The following is a 6,221-nucleotide window of genomic DNA, read 5'->3' as shown; positions in this document are numbered from 1 at the left end:
GTCCGACACGACTGAGCAACTAAACTAAACTTTAAACAACTAATGAAATAAACAAACAAATAATATCAAAATATTTTCTGGGCTTCCCTGGTGGCTTTGGGGGTGAAGAATCCACCTGCCAATATAGGAGACACAGGTTCAATCCCTGATCCAGGAAGATCCCACATGCCTCGGAGCAACTAAGCCCAAGCGGCCAAACTCCTGAGCCTGTGCTCCAGAGCCGGGGAGCCACAACTACTGAAGCCCTTGTGCCCTGGAAAGTGCAAGTTGCAACTACAGCAGCCTGTGCACCTGCAGCCCGCGTTCCACAGCAAGAGAAGCCACTGCAGTGAGAAGCCCGCATGCTGCAACTGGAGAAAAGCTCGTGCAGCAGTGAGGAACAGCACAGCCTAAAATAAGTCAAAAAAATTATTCTTAGTATTTTCTAAGATGTTTTAATACCAGCAGATAGTAAGTGCTCAATAAATAAATGAGGAAATTAATAATGAAGATAAATGAGGAAATTAAAAGATGTTACAAGAAAGGCAAGTCATGAAAGCAAAGAGAATCAAGTGAGCCCATTTCACAGTTTTATTGAATCAGTTTTGTGACACTTACTTTGGCTGTATGTGGAAGATTTGATGTCTCTGGCTTCCAGTTTAGGAAAAGAAGATACTCCAAGAAGAAAATAGCAGGACGGTTGGGAGCGGAGGCTGCGCCCTGCACAGACAGAGGACAGGAGACCACACTTTCTCATCCTCAGTCAGGAGACCTCCCTGCGACACTGGAGGTCAGACAGGAAGGGGGCGCGCGGCGCCCGGCAGACGGGCACAGGCGCGGAGGCCTCAGAGAGGCAACCCGCGGCGGGCGCTCTGCCGGAGCCGAGCAGCGAAGCTGCGCGGTCCTTCCGATGGAACGTCTGGGGATACTGCTCTCTCCCACGTGTTGTTGAGAGTTTGGGCGGTAACGAGATGGCGGACAGGGTCAAACCTTTCCGCAGGACCTTACCAGGGGAATCAAAGACGCCATCTGGGGAATCTGTGTCCTCTCAAAGCTGAATGCTCGAATTCAGCAAAAGAGAGAAGGCTTCGGAGAAGGGCAAGAGGTGTCCTGGCTCAGAGGAGAGCCCAGAGCTAGAGGGGAAGCAGTGGGGGTGAGCCACGGGGCTGTTGGCAGAGATTTTCGGTGCTGCGCTTGGAAGGGTGGTCTGTGTCTGGTTCCGGCTCCTCTTGTTTTATCCAGTGTTTATTCCTGTCCTCAGTCAGTAACGGCCCAGACTGGTGATCTGGGTGATCCAGATTGGTGATCTGTCACTACCGGGGGATGTCTGCTGGTGACTGGGATTCTTCCTCACGTCAGTTTTCAGTGCTGTCTGGATGCTCCCCGTCTCTGTGCTCAGCAAAGTCCTCGGTGCGATTTGCTTTCAGGACATAGCTGACCTGGCACTAGAGCTATCTGTGAGGAGGCCTCCCCCGTTCCCTGGCGTTGCTGACACGCTCTTCAACCTCTTGCTTGAGGCCCTCTTCCTCCTTCAGGAATCGAAATGCGCCCACGGCTGTCAGGCATAGAAAGGAACTGGCCTTGCCACTTTGGATTGGTTTGCCTGGCTTTCCTCACAAGGCGATCCTCCTGCGTTCTCAGTGGATCCTCTTCTCTCTCCTCTTTCCTCTATTCATTATCAGCGCCAGTGAAGCAAAGACCCCGGCAAAGCATAGCTTTTCCAGGTGCGCCTCTTCTCCTTGGTGGTTTTCTTAAGCAATAGCCTCTTCCACAAGCTGGTCTACCTGCGAGCGGCCCTAAGGAACTCCACTTCTGCTGTGGAAAAACTCCCCCTCTCCGCACCAGCTCCTGTCAAACTGAAGGCTGCTGCAGGCCGCGGAGGGGTCGCCCGCCACCCAGAGGGGCCGGCTGGGCTGGAAACCGCAGGCTCCCCTCCACCCCTCCCAGGGGAGGCAGGGCCCGCCTGTCAAGAGCCCTGTCCGCAGTCCCTTCTCTCTGAGGAATCCGGATTTTTGTCTCTGGTGCATGTAAGGCAGAATCTTCCTGACACCAGTATGGATTTTAAACACCAGTGAGTCTGAAAAGACCGCAGGTTTTTCTACAGCTCTTTTCTAGCGTTTGCCAGCCCCATGCCTGGACTGACCTGAATCCCCTTTCTCCCTGCCGCTTTTCCCCTCCCACTTCCTCTGCCTGCCCCCCACCACCTTCTTGCTGCCCTTGGATGAATGGACTTCTGTAATTCTAGCTGTTGTATTTTGTGGACCTATTATTATTATTTTTCTGTGAAGCACACATGTTGGATGCGGGAGGGACGGAGGCTCCCCTGCTCCTGGCCACTCCCTTTACAGGCATCTACATTTAAATTTCCCCCAAAGATAGGGAGGTGCCAATTTCCAACAAGTGCCACTGCAGCACAGAATCAGAGAAGCTGAACTTTTAAACTCTGGCTGTCTGAACTTGACTGCTGGCCACTGCTGGGTCTGTCTGGTGTTTCAAAGGAATATTGGGTGCTGCAAATAGGAACTGAAGACATAAACTTATTAAACCCATTAAACCTGTAAAAAAAGTGGGGGGGAGGGGGCATCACCTGATGGAAGTGCAGCTAACTACCCACAGGCCTCTTCGCTATACCCCATGTTGGCTAAGAGATGCATTTGCACACATGGGAGGAGCCTGAGACATACCAAATATGGACTCAGAACCAGGCAAATCAAAATGACTGGCCAAAGGAAACCTGGAAAAAATGCCCCATTTAAGTGATTTAAAGTACCACAAGGGCACAACTATCTCTGTCTGACTCAGCCTGTGTGTCTACCCACACGTACTATACTCTTTTTCCTCCTCATAAATACTGTATTTGTTTCACTACTTTTTGTCTTTGTAGGAATTCTTTTTCTGCAAAGATGAAGTGCCAGGCCTTGTCACTGACCACCGATCTAGGGGCTAGGATTTGGAGCTCTCACTGCCATGACCCGCCCTCAGTCTCTGGCTGGGAATCAAAATTCTGCTTCAAGTCACTGCAGACCAAGGCTGCCAGAGATCAAAAAGACAGTGATCACAAAGAAGTGGTACACTTGATTAGGATTATTTAAAAGTAATACAAATGTTGGCGTATGTGTGTGTCTCTCCAAATATTTTTGGAACTAATTGGTAAGGGATAGTTTTAATAGAGTGCGTAGATTGAATAACCCTACAATATTTTAAGGCTAAATAAATGTCTGAGATATTAGCTGAACACAACTGTACACATAAACGAAACCCAACTTTGAAAGAGAGTTTTCAAGCAGAGTAAGCTTTGCCTTAGAACATGGTTCAGACTGGTTTTCTGTATCTCTTGGGTTGGTACATTATTTTGGTGCAGCCAAAGAGTTTACCCTGAGCTGAGAAGTAGCTTGATGCTCTGAAACAGGCCTCCTCCTCCTGTTTTAGTGTTTTCTTCCTTTTCTTTCTTTGTTTCTCCTCTGTTCCTTTTCCCTTTTATTCTTTTAAATCTATAACATTGCCCCAAATGGTTTTTCTCTGTTTATGTACACAAGATCTGTACTAATGACAGAAATTCATTTACTTACAATTAAACTTTCCCCAAAAGAAATGCTTTGGGCTGTGATTTGGCTCTTATGGCTCCCTCATAGCTCTTCATTTCCCTTTCATCCAGGAAACATTTCCCCAGGTCGCATTTGGATCCTAAAGGTTGCTATATCTGTGTAGTTTAAGATCAATCAGAACCCACCTTCCTTCAGGGATCTGAGACTCTTTTGCCACCAGGAAACATGGGCGCGGAGGCCCTGCTTCTCCCGTGCTTTCTGGGTCAGGGCACGCTGAACAAAGCCACACCGAAAATTTGCAGAGGGGAGGAAACCACTGTTTGAAAGTTTTAGAAACCTTGTGGTTTTCGGAAGCCCTGAGCCAATGGAAACTCCTGGCTGTTTTATCTGAGGATGTTTGCTGATGACAGCGCAAGCAGGACGCAGGGACCTGGGGAAAGGCAGCCACACCAGCCACCTCTGCCCAGGACCTCAAGTTACTTCCTCTTCCTGGGTCTAGGAACACAGTCACCCTCCCTGAAGATGTCCGCATCCTAATCCCCAGGATGTGTGCTCCCTTACTAGGGCAAAAAGGCCTTTACAGATGGGGTTTAATTGAGGATCTTCACAGGAAGGAGGCAGGGGAGGCTCAGAGGCAGAGAAGGAGTTGTCACGACAGAAGCAGAGGCTGCAGGGATGTGCTTCCAAGAGGAGGAAGAGGCCACAAGCGGAGAAACGCCTTGAGGGGCTGGAAAGGCGGGGAACAGATCCACCCCTGCAGCCTATGGGAGGAGCATAGCGCTGCCCACCCCTTGGTGTTAGCCCAGGGAGACTCATTTTGGACTTCTGAGCTCCAGAACTTGAAGATGATCGACTTGTGTTGCTTAAAGCCACCAGCTTTGAGGAACTCTGTTTGTTCATCCGTTCTTTCAACTGTTCCAGCAGCACTGGGGACGGAGGCAGTGAAGCGGTGACAGGAGGAGGAAAAGCAGAGAGGTTAAGACCCTTGGGCCTCCCGCCTATCGCCCATCCGCCCCGGATTTCAGGTGCTCCCTTCCAGCCTCCAGGTGGGGGCGATGTCACTTGCGGCACAGAGAGGCAGAGGGCTGTGCTCAGCGTCTGCCAGCCAGCGGATTCCACATAGAGGATTGTGGCATCGACAGCCCAGGCAGCGTGATCGTAGGACTAGTAGAGCTGGTCAGCCAGTCTGCCCAGGACAGACGTGATCAACAAAGATGTCCTCTACGGCGGGACAGGGAGAGAGGAGGGGATAGCTTTGAGGTGAATCTACCTGCTGCCCATTCTAGGCGCCCAGGCCACTCCAGGCAGCAGTCACATGCAGTGTCAGGCTGGCCCGTGGCCAGCACTGCAAAAGAGGAAAGGCCTGGTTCCTCTGCTGTGTGGTCAGCATTGCCCAGTGCAGCTTGCGGGGTAGGGGGGTCTCAACTCAGCCTCACAGTGGAATTGCTGGGGAACCTCAAAGGCCCCACACCCAGCCCCCAGCCCCAGGGATTCCCCGTCACCAAGGCTGGGGGGGCCTCTGGCACCAGAAATTTTTTCTGAGTTCCCAGATGGTTCTCGAGTAGGACAACTTGGGGAGGCCCCCATCAGAGCCTTCCTAGAGCGTGTGCGTCAGTCTCTATCCCAGGACTGTGAGGGGGAGCAGGGGAGCCAGCCCCCCGAGAACCCGGACCAGGCAGAGCCAAACAAGCCGTGCCAGCTTCAAGCAGGCAGTAGACTGCAAGGCTTGGGTCACCTTCTCCAAACCGGGGAGGGTTCTCCAACCCCACAAACAGGCAGACTGAGGCACTTAGAGTAAGCTGCCACCTGCCCTCTTTCATACAGCGTTCTCAGGTGCTTGAGTAGCAAATCCCACGCCCTCAGACCCCCAGTCCTGAAGCCCTGCCTGCACCCAGTGAGGCGGGCTGGTTGAGGCTCTTCCCTAAGCTCCAGCCCTCAGGGCCAGGCCCCGCCCCATCTTCCATTTCCCTGCCTTTAAACTCCTCAGCTCACAGCCTGCCATACCTTCCCCCGCCTCTCTGTCTCCCCAGGAATCTCCTCAAGTTCCCACCAGTGATCACTGCCCCCTCTTTCCTCTTGGCCAGCTATGATCCTGTCTTCCCCTGGTTTCTGAACCCCACTCCAGCTCTCCCACCCTGCCTGGGACCTTCTGGGTGTTCCGGTACACTTTACCCCTCCATGAGGATGGGGACCCCTGATGCCACCCCAAGGGGCTCATTCCCCTGGTGTTTCCTGAGAAAGCAGCAAGATCGAGGCCCTGTGCTGGGAAGGAGACTCTCACCCCAGCGGGAGGCCAGGGGGAACCCAACAAAAGAGGTTCTTGTTTGGCCAAGGGACATAGGATACACAGAGAGCCCCCGACCCCTTACCTGGGGATTCAGGGGAGTCCTCAAGAGGAGATGGGGGTTTGCACCGGAAGCATGTCCCAATCCAAGAGGAGAGATGTCTAAACAGGAGGAAGGTGCAGGGCCACGCTTGATCAGGCCAAGGCCCTGGAGGGGTGGGGGAGCGTCCAAGCACATGGGTCAGAGCGGCGACCCGGAGAGCAGGGAAGACGGGAGGGCAGTGGGCAGGGCACGGCTCAGCCACCGGGCACTGGTCAGCCCCTCTCAGGGAACAGGCTGGAGAAATGAGGCAGTTCTGTTGTAGCAGAAGATACTATACGTAATCTGCATGTCCAACAGGGAATCCGTTAAA

The 6,221-nt window shown here is 52.5% G+C and overlaps 1 pseudogene; it reads left to right on the top strand.

The window, feature by feature from the left end:
• Positions 1-531: 531 nt before the first annotated feature.
• Positions 532-4,647, top strand: LOC109553976 (etoposide-induced protein 2.4 homolog; annotated as a pseudogene).
• Positions 4,648-6,221: the final 1,574 nt, after the last annotated feature.

Source organism: Bos indicus, chromosome 29 (genome assembly GCF_029378745.1).
Source record: "Bos indicus isolate NIAB-ARS_2022 breed Sahiwal x Tharparkar chromosome 29, NIAB-ARS_B.indTharparkar_mat_pri_1.0, whole genome shotgun sequence".
NCBI lineage: Eukaryota > Metazoa > Chordata > Mammalia > Artiodactyla > Bovidae > Bos > Bos indicus.
This window is presented reverse-complemented; position numbering and strand designations above follow the sequence as displayed.